Raw genomic sequence first — 12,773 nt, 5'->3', positions numbered from 1 at the left:
ATCAGAAGTTACTATTTGAATTGTTGTTGTTTTGGGGACTGGGAAGATAACGCAGTCTGTAAAGTGCCTTGCACCATAAGGGCCAGAGTTCAATCCCTAGGGATAGAGGTACTCACTTGTTAGCACTGAGCAGACAGACAGATGCATCCTTGGTGCTCACTGATCAAACAGCCTAGTCCACTAGGAGATATCCAGACCAGCGAGAGACCCTGTCTCCAAAAAGAAATAAAAAAAAGGAAAGGAAAAATGGTAGATGATGCCTGTGCCTGAGGACAAACACACCACAGGGAGGAAGGTCTGGGGAAGTAAGTCAGTGGTAAAGTGCTTGCGGTAAAACCGTGGGGGTGTCTGCCTGATCACTAGAACCAACATCCAGCACGGCCAGGCAGGGTGGTACATTCCTAATACTGGCAGAGACAGGAGTGTCCCAGGCTCACTGATGACCCAGAGTAGCCTATTGCTGAGCTCAGGCTCAAAGAGGAAGACAGACAATACCTGAGGTTGTCCTCTGGACTTCACACACACACACACACACACACACACACACACAAACATGTACACCTACACACATACATATATACTCTGCATACACAAACACACATGCAAAGAGTTACTTATCATATGGAGAACAGGGACGCTTATCTGAAGGCAAGCTGCATCGATATTACATTAAAGAATGAATAAAAAAAAGAGTAGTTTGATCCAAGATGGAGTCCAAATTTGAATTCTCCACTTCTCTCCCTTGTCTGCTATCTGTCTATAGTTTGTGGTCTGGGGTCTGTCATATGTGTTCTGTATATGTTCCTAGTGCCCGTCTGTCCCTAACAAAGGGCTTAACTATTTATTCATCAGCACATAAAACATAGTATGAGGAAGAGATGAAATATTTTCTACAGAAATCTTTAGCAGTTTTGCAATGAAAGAACTTAATTTACTGACCTCGACTGACCCAGAATAACACCCCTAACCACACACATTGCCAACCTATGCTGCTGTTTCTTCCAACACGTACAGGGTATTTGTTGTTTGATGTTGCTTTCAACTTGGCTGGTTTCAGAAAATGATTACCACAACCCACACCTACACCTACACATGTACATTAGTCTGGGTCTGGGGCATGGAAAAATACATAATTAAAGCTATGACTTAGGTTAAAGCTGATTGCATGGGAGGTGTAAGGCATAGTAAGGTTGGTTACATAACAGCCATTTAGATTGAAACAGACCGAGCACACAGTAGGATGCAGATTGAATACATAATCTGAAATTGTCTCAAGGCATATTGTTATCTTGGCTGCAAAGTCTGGCAAAAGTTCTGCTTCTTTGAAGGCATGGGGCTCTCCACAAACACCACAGCCATCAGAGTGCCCATTCCAGAGAGGCAAGAAGGCAGTTCAGTTCAACATGACTCAGTGGCTGGTGTTGGTTTAAACTTTGAAAGTCTGACCTTGAGTAGTTTATTTTAGGCACATTTAAGCACAGTTCCCTGGTGATACCTCAATCCCATGTGCACAACAAAACTTAAGACTTCAAAACTCCTTGGAAAGTGACATCTTCCATAAAGATAGGTTCAATAGATTTACTGAGAAAACAAACAGTAAAACTGAAACAAACAAACAAACAAACAGTAAAACTGAAAAAACTCTGGCCACACAGATGACACAAAAGCCACCAGGCTATTAGCCATGTCATCTCCTGGCATTCTGGGCCAGAAACAGATCATAGATCTCTCCCTTTGAAAAGACAACCCTGTGTGTTTAACAGTCCTGATTTCCCTAGTGCTTATCTGTGATTGTGGGGACCTCCATGCCTCCTAAATTAAGGCAAGATGGATTTTCAGAAAGGTATCGCTACAGCAAGCATGTGGGTCCTGGAGAAGAGTGTGCCAGCCTACAGGAACAGTAACTGCAAAGCAAGCAGGCTGACCGAGCTCTTCTCAAGTCTGCTGGGACTCACAGGTCTCTGCTGTGCTGATGGGGATCTGGGTCAGAAGGTGTGTGATTCTATATTGTAACATGCTCCTGGGAGGGATGTTGAGGTGTCCAGACCACAGGGTATACAACCAATGTTAGAGGAATGAAAAGAGCCAGTAGTGTTTGGATGTGCTCCATTGTTTTCTGAGCACTGTGACATCCATGTCTGGGTCAGAATTTAATCACCTTCAGTCATTGGGATTTCTCCCATCCTGATCTAAGAACTTAAGATCTCTAAAAGTTCTTTAATTACCTTCATGACCTTAAGGCAAATTACTTAACTTCCCTCAGTTACAGATGGAAGACACAAACAGCACTTACCAAACCAGGCCATCATGAATAAGGCAATAGCAGAGTGTAGGAAGTGTAGAGTTTGACCTGTACACTCTTCCCTTAATAAGTGCTGCCCTTTTATCAGTCAGTGGTCATGGTGGTTGCAAGCCAGAGGCACAGGTCATTCGTACTTCGCTGCCTTTATGATAGTCTTCTCAGCTGGCAAGAGGCTTCTAGCAGATTCCGAGGAGAGGAATTTCCCCTTTTCCCCAGGCTTCATGCTTTCCTTCTTCTTGGCCTGCTTCCCTTTCAGTGCAAGCCTGTACAACATCATCTACCAGCCCAGTCCTTCACCCCCTGGACTTGTGATGTGTTGAAGACCAGCAGGGGCGCTCTGTTGGGGGCCACCTGCCTCCCCCTCCTTTCTGTCTGTTAAATAGGCTGTTGCAACAATAATGGGCCTCATCCTGTTAAAATCGGCCTATTGAAAGGGAAAAAAATGTTTACAGACTGCTCCCTGAAGATACTGTTCTTCTGTGCCCTTCAATAAACCGTTAAGGAAAATCAAGTTTTCTTTCCTTGCCTAAAATAGAATTTGAAAATGTTGGGTCAGAACTTGATAATTTTATCATCTTGGGGCTCTAGTTGGTTCATATAACCTGTAAAAGGGCTTTTATTACCAAGGTACTGGGAGTTAGATCCCTGACGGGTAGGCAGACAGGGAAAAGAGGCTGTAGGTAGGTGGTTGTACTTTCCCCCTAAAACATTTAATGTGACTGACTTCCTGCTTCTTCAAGACAAAGACTTCGTGGGCTTTTCCCCACCAGGAAGAACTATTCATTGGGACTTTCAAATTTTCCATGAAAGAGGCTCCTGTGGTGGGGCCCAACCAGCTCCCTTTCCTTTATCTGAGGGGAGAAGAGATCTCATCTCAACCTCAAAGATATACAAAAGTTTTGACTCTGCCAAGGCTGGACTCTTGACCCTAACAGCACCCATCCCTAGCTCTGGGGTAGCCCTATGGGGAGCCTGTCTCTCTGTGTGCTTGGCTCTGTGTGGTTCTGCTTTCAGTACAACTCAAATGAGTACTGAGACTAATTTCTCTGCTTTTTCTTCTTTAAATCTGTAGAGGAAAAGAATCCATTCCTGTAATCCCAGACAACTTCACTGTCAGTATGGCTAAGCGTTTTGGAATTTCTTTGAACTTGTTTACCATTCTGAAATACAACCACCTGGAGTCCTATCACAGATTAGATAGTGCTGTTTATTGTGGTTCATTATTAGAAAGATCTTGTGTGGATTTGTGTGGATTGTGTGTGTGTGTGTGTGTGTGTGTATGGAGGCACATGTATGTATGCATATGTATATGGATGGAGGCATGTATATGTGTGCGTGCATGTGTGTATAGAGGCACATGTCTGTGTGTGCATATATGTGTAGAAGCACATGTCTGTGTGCACATGTATATGGAGGCGTTTGTGTGCATGTGTGTATAGAGGCACATGTCTGTGTGCACATGTATATGGAGGCGTTTGTGTGCATGTGTGTATAGAGGCACATGTCTGTGTGCACATGTATATGGAGGCATGTGTGTGTGTGCATGTGTGTATAGAGACACATGTCTGTGTGCACATGTATATGGAGGCATTTGTGTGCATGTGTGTATAGAGGCACATGTCTGTGTGCACATGTATATGGAGGCGTTTGTGTGCATGTATGTATAGAGACACATGTCTGTGTGCACATGTATATGGAGGCATGTGTGTGTGTGCATGTGTGTATAGAGGCACATGTCTGTGTGCACATGTATATGGAGGTGTTTGTGTGCATGTGTGTATAGAGGCACATGTCTGTGTGCACATGTATATGGAGGCGTTTGTGTGCATGTATGTATAGAGACACATGTCTGTGTGCACATGTATATGGAGGCATGTGTGTGTGTGCATGTGTGTATAGAGGCACATGTCTGTGTGCACATGTATATGGAGGCGTTTGTGTGCATGTGTGTATAGAGGCACATGTCTGTGTGCACATGTATATGGAGGCGTGTGTATGTGCATGTATGTATAGAGACACATGTCTGTGTGCACATGTATATGGAGGCATTTGTGTGCATGTGTGTATAGAGGCACATGTCTGTGTGCACATGTATATGGAGGCATTTGTGTGCATGTGTGTATAGAGGCACATGTCTGTGTGCACATGTATATGGAGGCATGTGTGTGTGTGCATGTGTGTATAGAGGCACATGTCTGTGTGCACATGTATATGGAGTCCAGAGGACAACCTCAAGTGCTGCTCCTTCAGAGGCATCCAATTGTTTTTTAAGATGGTCTCACTGAGACCTGGAACTCACCAATTAGGTTAGGCTGACCCGCCAGTGAGCCCAGGGATCCTCCTGCCGCTAACCTCCCCAGGCAGACACTATCAACCTGACTTTCTAAAAAGAAAATTAACTTACACAGATGCTGGGGATTGAATTCAGTCCTCATGCTTGCACGGCAGGCAAGTTCCCAACAGCCATCTCAGCCCCAGAGAGGTCTGTGGTGACCCTTCCACACTGTTGGGCATTATAAAACGGAAGTGATGAGACTCAGTTAATGTTGGATTGAATTTCTTTTACCCGGGGCGTCTCAGTTACAGTCTCAATATGTGAACACACCAACAAGAACCAGAACTCTGTGAGCTGCAAGCATATCCCTCAGGTAGATTTCCTCCTGGCACTTTTCTGATGCCGTATGACAGGGTTGCCATATGGCTGGCTAACAGCTGAGGCATAGAAGTAATAGGTATAGAGCTGGCAATATGGCCCAGCAGATTCAGTAGCTTGCCACGGTTCTGAAAACTGAATTAAATCACAGGACCCACATGGTAGAGGAGAGAAGAGATTTCTTCAGTTGTCTTCTGGTTGCCACACACGAATGTGATCCCCACCCCAGGAAAAAAGAAATGAAAAAGAAAGAAGTTAATGGCTCAGTTGATACCCACAAAGAAGGGAAGAAATGGAGTGTAGAAACCAGATGCAAGGACTTCAAGGTGCCACCTCTATCGGACAGTCCACAGGACCTGATGCTCCATGATGCATCTGAAGGTCACTTACACTGTGTTTAAGGTCAGTTTAGGTTTTTACCCAAGCTGTGCAAATTCTGCTGCGGAGTAAGAGTCTGGTTTTCCAAGAGGTCGGTATGAAAACTGTCCCTACCCCACAAGCCGCAGTCCTGCCCTTCAAAGCCTCCCACTCCAACAATCTATGTGTTAATCTTATGCAAACTCTAGACAATGACTGAATTGTATGCTTGTACACACACACACACACACACACACACACACACACACACACACACACACAAGACAAGGCCAGATCATAGACACTAAATCCCTCTATTAAAAATTTGGACATATTTTGTCTCAACAAAACCAGGCAAATGAACCATTGTGACAAAGAAGAAATTTGACCTTTAATTTAAAAAAATCTGTATATTGGAGGCGGGAGGGAATGCACATGCTGCAACACACATGTGAAGGTCAGAGAACAACTTGGGTGTTGGCCCTTGCTTTCACCCTGCTCGACTCAGGTTCTTTTGTTTACAACTGTGTGCTCCAGGCTAGCTGGCCGGTGAGCATCTGAGACTATTGTTTCTGCTTCCCATCTTGCTGAAGGAAGACTGGGATTACAGATGCACACTACCACATCTGGTTTTATGTGGTATCCAGTGGTGCTAACTGAGGTCCCCACACTAGAGTGACAAGAGTTTTACTGAGCCATCTCCCCAGTTGAATTTTGACCTTTCTTTTCAAAACATTGTTTTTATTATTTCATTTTATGTGCATGGGAGTTTTGCTATCATGTATGTCCATGTATATTGCATGTCTGTACAGTGCCCTCAGAAGTCAGATGGGTGTTGGATCCTGTGGAAATGGAGTTCCAGATGGTTGTGAGCCACCATGTGGGTGCTGGAATTAAACCAATTCCTCTGGAAGAACAGCCAATGCTCTTAACTACTGAACTCTCTCCAGCTCCATGACCTTTCTAAGTAAGCCAAGTATGAGAATCTTTGAGCCAGGGAAAGCAAGCCTGGACACCTGGCCTCCTAAAAACTCATCCCTAGGTGACCAACGTGCAGAGTTTAGAACCACACAAACCAAACTTCTACACATATTGGTAATAAATTGGGGTTAAGACACTTGGCTGTTGGGGTCTTTTCGACTTCATGAAGTCATTTCAGGGTTGTGTGAGAGAAGAAAAAGTAGGCACACTGCATCTCCGTACCTTTTCATACTTACTTTTCACCTGTATATCCTGTGGTGAAGTGTTCAGGTCTTCTGTTAATCTTAAATTACTTTCTTACTATTAAAAGTCCTTTTTATATTTTAATTAAGTGTCCTTTAAACAGTATTTTCTATTACAAGAATTTTCCTCCAATTGTTATCATTCTCTTGACATTGTCTTTAATTAGTATTAATTTTGATGAAGCCTAGCTCACCAATGATCACCATTAGGTCATATCCAAACCATCATTGTTGTATCTAAGGCCATCTTGGTCTTCTTCTGTGTTATCTTCTAGGAGTTGTATAGTTTGTATTTTGTACTTAAGTTTGTGATTTATTCTAGTTAGATTTGTAGATAGGTGTGTGGATGTTTGTGTGATATCTGTTTTTTGAGATTATTCTTTATCCATTGTATTGCTTTTCCACCTTTGCCAGGAGGCCATTTGGCTAAATTTGTGTGCTTCTATTTCTCCATTCTGTTTCATTGATAAATTTGACTTTACTTTCCCAGGGTCTTCATGTATATGTGTGCACGTGTGTGTGTGTGTGTGTGTGTGTGTGTGTGTGTGTGTGTACATGTTCATGTGGGTATATGCTTGTGGAGGCCAGTGTTATTTTTTGAGATGGGTCTATCACAGAACCTGGGGTTTATGGATTCAGTTAGACTTATTGGCCAATGAACTCTTAAAATCTGCCCATCTCCAACCCAGCCACCCCTCTGCCTGGCCCTAGAGTTGCTAATGCACACTACCTACCACATTAGGCTTTTTACATGGGGACTGAGTTCTGAACTCAGGTCCTCATTCTTGGGCACAGGTAGTTTGCCAATTGAGCCATGAACCCAGCCTCATCCCTTTCTTGATTTGTAAGTGTCGAAATTCAGTCCTCCAACTTTGTTCTCTTAAATATCGTGTTGGCCCCTTTGGGTCTTTGGAATGGAAACTCCATATAAACTTTAGAATCTGTCATGTTCACACTTTTAAGTTTTGGGTAAGAATTTGTTTTGAGAATATACCTTTCCCTTGCCTTACTCAGTTGCAGGTTTTATTCTTGGAGCTCATCTATGAGGCAGAATTTTTCCTTTCACTAAAGTGTCGGTTGATTTCTTCTCCTTTCCCTGATTTGCCCACTGATATGGAAACATCTGATACTCCTCTGTGGTACCTACTGAGAACTTCCTCTGTTGTTTTTGTGACTCACTGTGACTTGCTTGCCATCTTTCCCAGCATCCGGTTTCTCTGTTTTGCTGGATAGACCTCCCCTCCTTCCTGGTTATCAGTTTCAAGCCCTCATGATTAGATCAGTGGATTTAAAGTCAGACAGATTGATTCTATCTTCTCACTAGGGAGGAAACAGTTCATAACAGAATCAGGCTGCCACTTAGCGCTTCTACCTGGTGGCACTGGGAGTAGTCACTTAGAGATCAAGAGTGGATTAAAGACCTGAAGGGAGCCTGGTGATTCACTTCGAAACCTAGCAGTCATCCTGGAGATGGGATATTTTGGTCCCTGCTGGTGCAAAGCTATGCCGGGTGGTCCCACGTCATACACACGCTGTGCATAAGCCAGATACCTTTTCAACCAACATGGGGAACAGAAACGGAAAACAGCATTGAGAGACTATTTTTCACATCTGTGTAATTGAATGTGACGTTTTCTACTTTTTAACATTTAATGTCTACAAATAAACCACTGGGAGAGACGCTTGAAACTGAACATAGTTCCCAGAACAATGTCTCTTTGTGTGCATACAGTCACAGTGCACTGAGCAAACACTGACTTATTACTGGTTCTTTGGCCATAAGGACGGAGAGGGATTGCTGTGTTCAAAGGCGTCAGGAGTAAGTAGTCTTGTCTATGAAACTAAGTGGAAGGACTGTGCATATGACTTTGCCTAGAGTGAGGCCCTCCATTCAATCCACACACATGAAAATCAAGTGAAGAAATGAAATAAAATAATTGGTTCTCATAGAAAATTTTCTCTGTGGTTTTAACTCTAATTTTAGAGACCCTGTCGAAGCTGTTATGCTGGTAATTTCCCTAGTATGGTCAGCTCATGAGGAAGCTATTAGATCCTTCCCAACCCCCCACTCCAGATTGAGATCCCAGAGGAGGACATTTGAGACTAGAGTGCCTTTATATGTTTCCAAGAAGTGTTGGGAAACCTGGATTTTGGCATCAAACATATTGCACTTTCTCATTTCCCAGGTACATTCTGACAGGGAGAGAGTTGGTCCTATCAGCAGAACCACTCAGGATACCCTCAAAGCAGTTGACTAGAGAGTGGACTTTCAGTCCTCACAGTAACTTCCTGTTTTCTGGATATGAAGACCACAAAACTTGGGACAGAGACTACACTGAAAGGGTGAGTGGAGAAACTCATGAAGGAACATGGATAACAGGAAGAAGAATAAATGATCAGGGGCAGAGAGAGAGAGACAGAGAGAGACAGAGAGAGACAGAGAGAGACAGAGAGAGACAGAGAGAGACAGAGAGAGACAGAGAGAGACAGAGAGAGACAGAGAGAGAGATCAACAAAATCATCAGTAGTCATGAAGATGAACAGAAACAGGGAAACATTTGATAGGTTCTTATTGATAGGGCAGTAAGTCATGTTCTGATGGTTGAAAGGTGAATGAGACCAGAGGCTGAGCAGTAGTGAAGCTTTATTGGGTTAAGTGAGCCAGGTGGCAATATTTCCAGTGTCCAGATCCCAAACATTTATTCCATCCATCCATCCGTCCATCCAGCCATCCATCCATCTTTCCCTGCAATATGCTTGGAGTAATGACTTTGACCAAAGCTTGTCCTGTGGCATCAAGGGATTGGGAGGAAGACAATTGCAGCCACCTCAGCCACCTTGGCCACTTCACCTTTGGCTCCTCTGAAGACCAAGCCTCTCCTCTCTCCCTCCAGCCACATGAAGGAATTCCTTTACTTAAGACTCCAAGGATCACCCCTTTGAGGTGTGGCCAATCTATGAACCGCAATGTCCATATAAGAGTGACCCACTGCTGCAAACGGGCTCTCTCCTTCACACTTTAAATTATTGATCTCTACATTCAGTATTTTGAGGATTACATTGACTTGAAGCAGATCTTCGCTGTGCATACTGGAGGTCTTTGGAAGTGGTGTTTCTGGGATCCTAGATGGCCACACACTGTTGAGGGAAGATGGCTGCTTGTTTGAATGAGATTGTCACCCACCCCATGGGTTCATGAATTTGAACACTTGGTCCCAAGTTGGTGGCATTCTTTGGGGGAAGTGATGGAACCTTTAGAAGGCGTAGAGACTTTCTAGAGGAAGTATGTCACTGGAGATGGGCTTTCGAGTTTTATGGTCTGAGTCTGTTTCCTATTCTCTTTGCTCCAATGTGGGAGTGAATATGACTGACCACTCTGCTTGTTGCTGAGGAGAGGTTACAGTCTGAGACTTGGTGAGGGCTTGTGGAGACAGGATCAGCCCCATTCAGCCTGAGGTAGAGGTAAGAAGCTAGTGGTCAGTTTCTTTGCTTCTCTGATATTCAGCTTGAAGTTTGAACCCCAATATCAGTCTGGGTCATTTATTTTTCGTGCTACAGTGGTAAGTGTCAGGGGGCCTCTGCACTGGGCTCTGCACACAAGAGGCTGTGGCACTGACTTTCGCCACTCCACTCGAGGACTGGGTGCAGCTGTCATTTATTTCTGATGTTGTATTCACTGTCTCCTCAACAGTCTGTGAGGACTGTGGTGATTCATTGAGGTCAGCCCTAAACAAACAATAAAATCCCACTAAAGTAATGAAGAAGTTAGTTGAACATCCTCTCTACTCCCCACCACAGTGCATTTTGTCTCTCCTTGGAGTCGCTCTATGGCTTTATGATATGAGTTCATCTCTCTGAGCAAATAGGCAAGATGTGGCAAATTATAAAGGCTTGATTCCTATCCTGCTCAGAAGTATTGAGAGAGAGAGAGAGAGAGAGAGAGAGAGAGAGAGAGAGAGAGAGAGAGAGAATGTGTTTACAACAAACAGCTCATTGGAGATGTAGCTCAGGCAGGGGAACTCGGGATATGAACTCTAAATTCCCCATCCATGAATTTGCTTTCATTCAACAATAGGGATTCTAGCCAGTTGGGTGAGTTCAAGGGATGTCCTGTGTGATCACACATACGCGTAGGCTCTGTCTTATAGCCTCTCAAAATTAACATAAGAAAAATGTCTCCATGCCTACCTTGCCACTGTCACATGCACACGTGGGAATGTAAGTTGTTTTGTTGTATAGGTTAGTTTAAAATTTTGGTCCAAACTTTTCCAAAAATAAAAATAGCAAAATTTATCATTCAAGCATCTGATAGGAACTTATAAAAATGAGAAGACAGCAGGACGTGACAGGTAGGATGTAAGGTGGAGATTAGATGACTTAAGAGGAAATTTGAAAACCAAATAGGCGAAGACAGAAAGATAAGTAACAGATCGAGTGGGCCAGGACTTCTGGACAGCTTCTATAATTCTTCCCGGCTGTAAACGGTGCAGTCCAGCAACCCTGGAGGAATCTAAACTCCGAGAGCCTCCATGACCCCTGGAGAGATGGAGCCCTCCCTTATTTCTTGCCACATTCAATTTTTTTTCCAGGTGGAGAGCGAGAAAAGGGATGGGGCAATAGACAGAGCAGCTGCCTCACAAAGCAACCCAAATCCATCGCTCAGTTTGGGAGTTGGCAAATCCCAACATCAAGGTGCTGGTAGAGTCAGACAGAGTCTGACAAAGGCACTCTTCCTGGTCCACAGACATCTTGTTGACTGTGTCATCTTCATATGGCAGAAAGGGACCAGAGAGCCCTCTGCAGTCCCTTTTATAAAGTCATAATCTCCTTCTGGAAGTCTCTGGCTCTTGCCTCGGTCACTTTACAAAAACCCACCTTCTGACACTATTGTAGTAGAGATTAGGCTTCAACATGGGTATTTGAAGGGGTGCATTGCTCAGTCTTAGGGAGGGAGGCAAACACTTGGTTTCCCAGGTGCACAGCTGCTTCTCACGGCAGTCCTCCTGAATCAATGCTTCTCATATCCTCTCCGTGCACAGGAATCACTGAGAACCTGCTACAGTGTAAGTGGGTTCAGGAGGGCCTCTGAGCTCCCATGAACTCTAACAAGCTCCCCACAGATGCAGCTGCAAGACCCTAGGACACTGGTGTCTTTCAGTTTTTTTCCTCTAAAGCTTGGAGTTTAAAGTTGAAGCTACTAGGTAGTTTTAGCTAAGAGTACCAGGAATGGGAGAAACATGGAGTTCGTGCCTGGAGTAGGATGCCTTTGTATTGCTGCTTCTGTTATTACTGCACTAGCACTTGTGCTAGGTAACAGGACACGAAGTTTACCTGCAGAAAATCTGCCTGACATCACAACAGGGGAGATAGTCTTCCTTTCTCATTCCCCAGTCTCTGTGAGTGCAGGACTCTAGGCCACACCCTCTCCATTCAGGCTACTGTGCTTTGACAGGAAGCATCTCACAAAACTCTTTATTTTCTATCCTTTGGAGCCCAAAAGAGGAGCCTGTGAGTCCACAGCTGAGGGCTTGTGGTGCCTTCTAATGCGCTGTGACGCGGGACTCTGGGCTGCAAACACTCCACTCCACGAGGGCTACCATAAGTCTTTGCTTTCCTTTCTTCACAAAAACCAGCCTTTCTCAGCTCAGGTGTCAAGCTCTTGTCACTTGCCCAGCTCCTGCATCTACACAAAGTCTCTTCCCCAGAAAGGGTCAGGCAGAGGCATGGTGACCCTCCGAGAAAGGACGAAGCTATTTGTATCTCTAACCACAAGGAAATGACTGCTGACAGCCCCAAATAAAATACAATATTAAGAATGGCCAGTGAAGTTCCTGTTCCAGAAGAAAGACAGAATATTAATAAAAAAATTTTAGAGGTCAGAGCACAGTTAGCTATAAATTGTGGATTATGAACAAACACTCACGGAGTCTGAGTGGAAGCCAGCTATCTTTGAATCTAGGAATTCGAATCTAGCAACAATGTATTTGGTCTCCACTGGCTCTTTCAGAGGTTTTTTTTAAGCTAGCTTTATCTTATTATTTTATCTAATTTCCTTATTTGATTGCCTTCCAAAACACCAGCTGGATGGTTCTGCTTAAATCCTGAACCAAGACAGGTAAGGAGCAAAGCAAAGCCTCGAGAGCGTTTGTTAGTGCTACAGTCATTTGAGTTTCCCTGCCGCCAGCTTCTGGCTGACGTGTGTAGAAGAAGGGAAATGAAGGGTACTTTGTACCTATTC

The sequence above is a fragment of the Mesocricetus auratus genome, unplaced genomic scaffold (genome assembly GCF_017639785.1).
Source record: "Mesocricetus auratus isolate SY011 unplaced genomic scaffold, BCM_Maur_2.0 Super-Scaffold_6730, whole genome shotgun sequence".
NCBI classification, from domain to species: domain Eukaryota; kingdom Metazoa; phylum Chordata; class Mammalia; order Rodentia; family Cricetidae; genus Mesocricetus; species Mesocricetus auratus.
The sequence above is the reverse complement of the archived record's forward strand: the minus strand, read 5'-3'. Positions refer to the sequence as shown.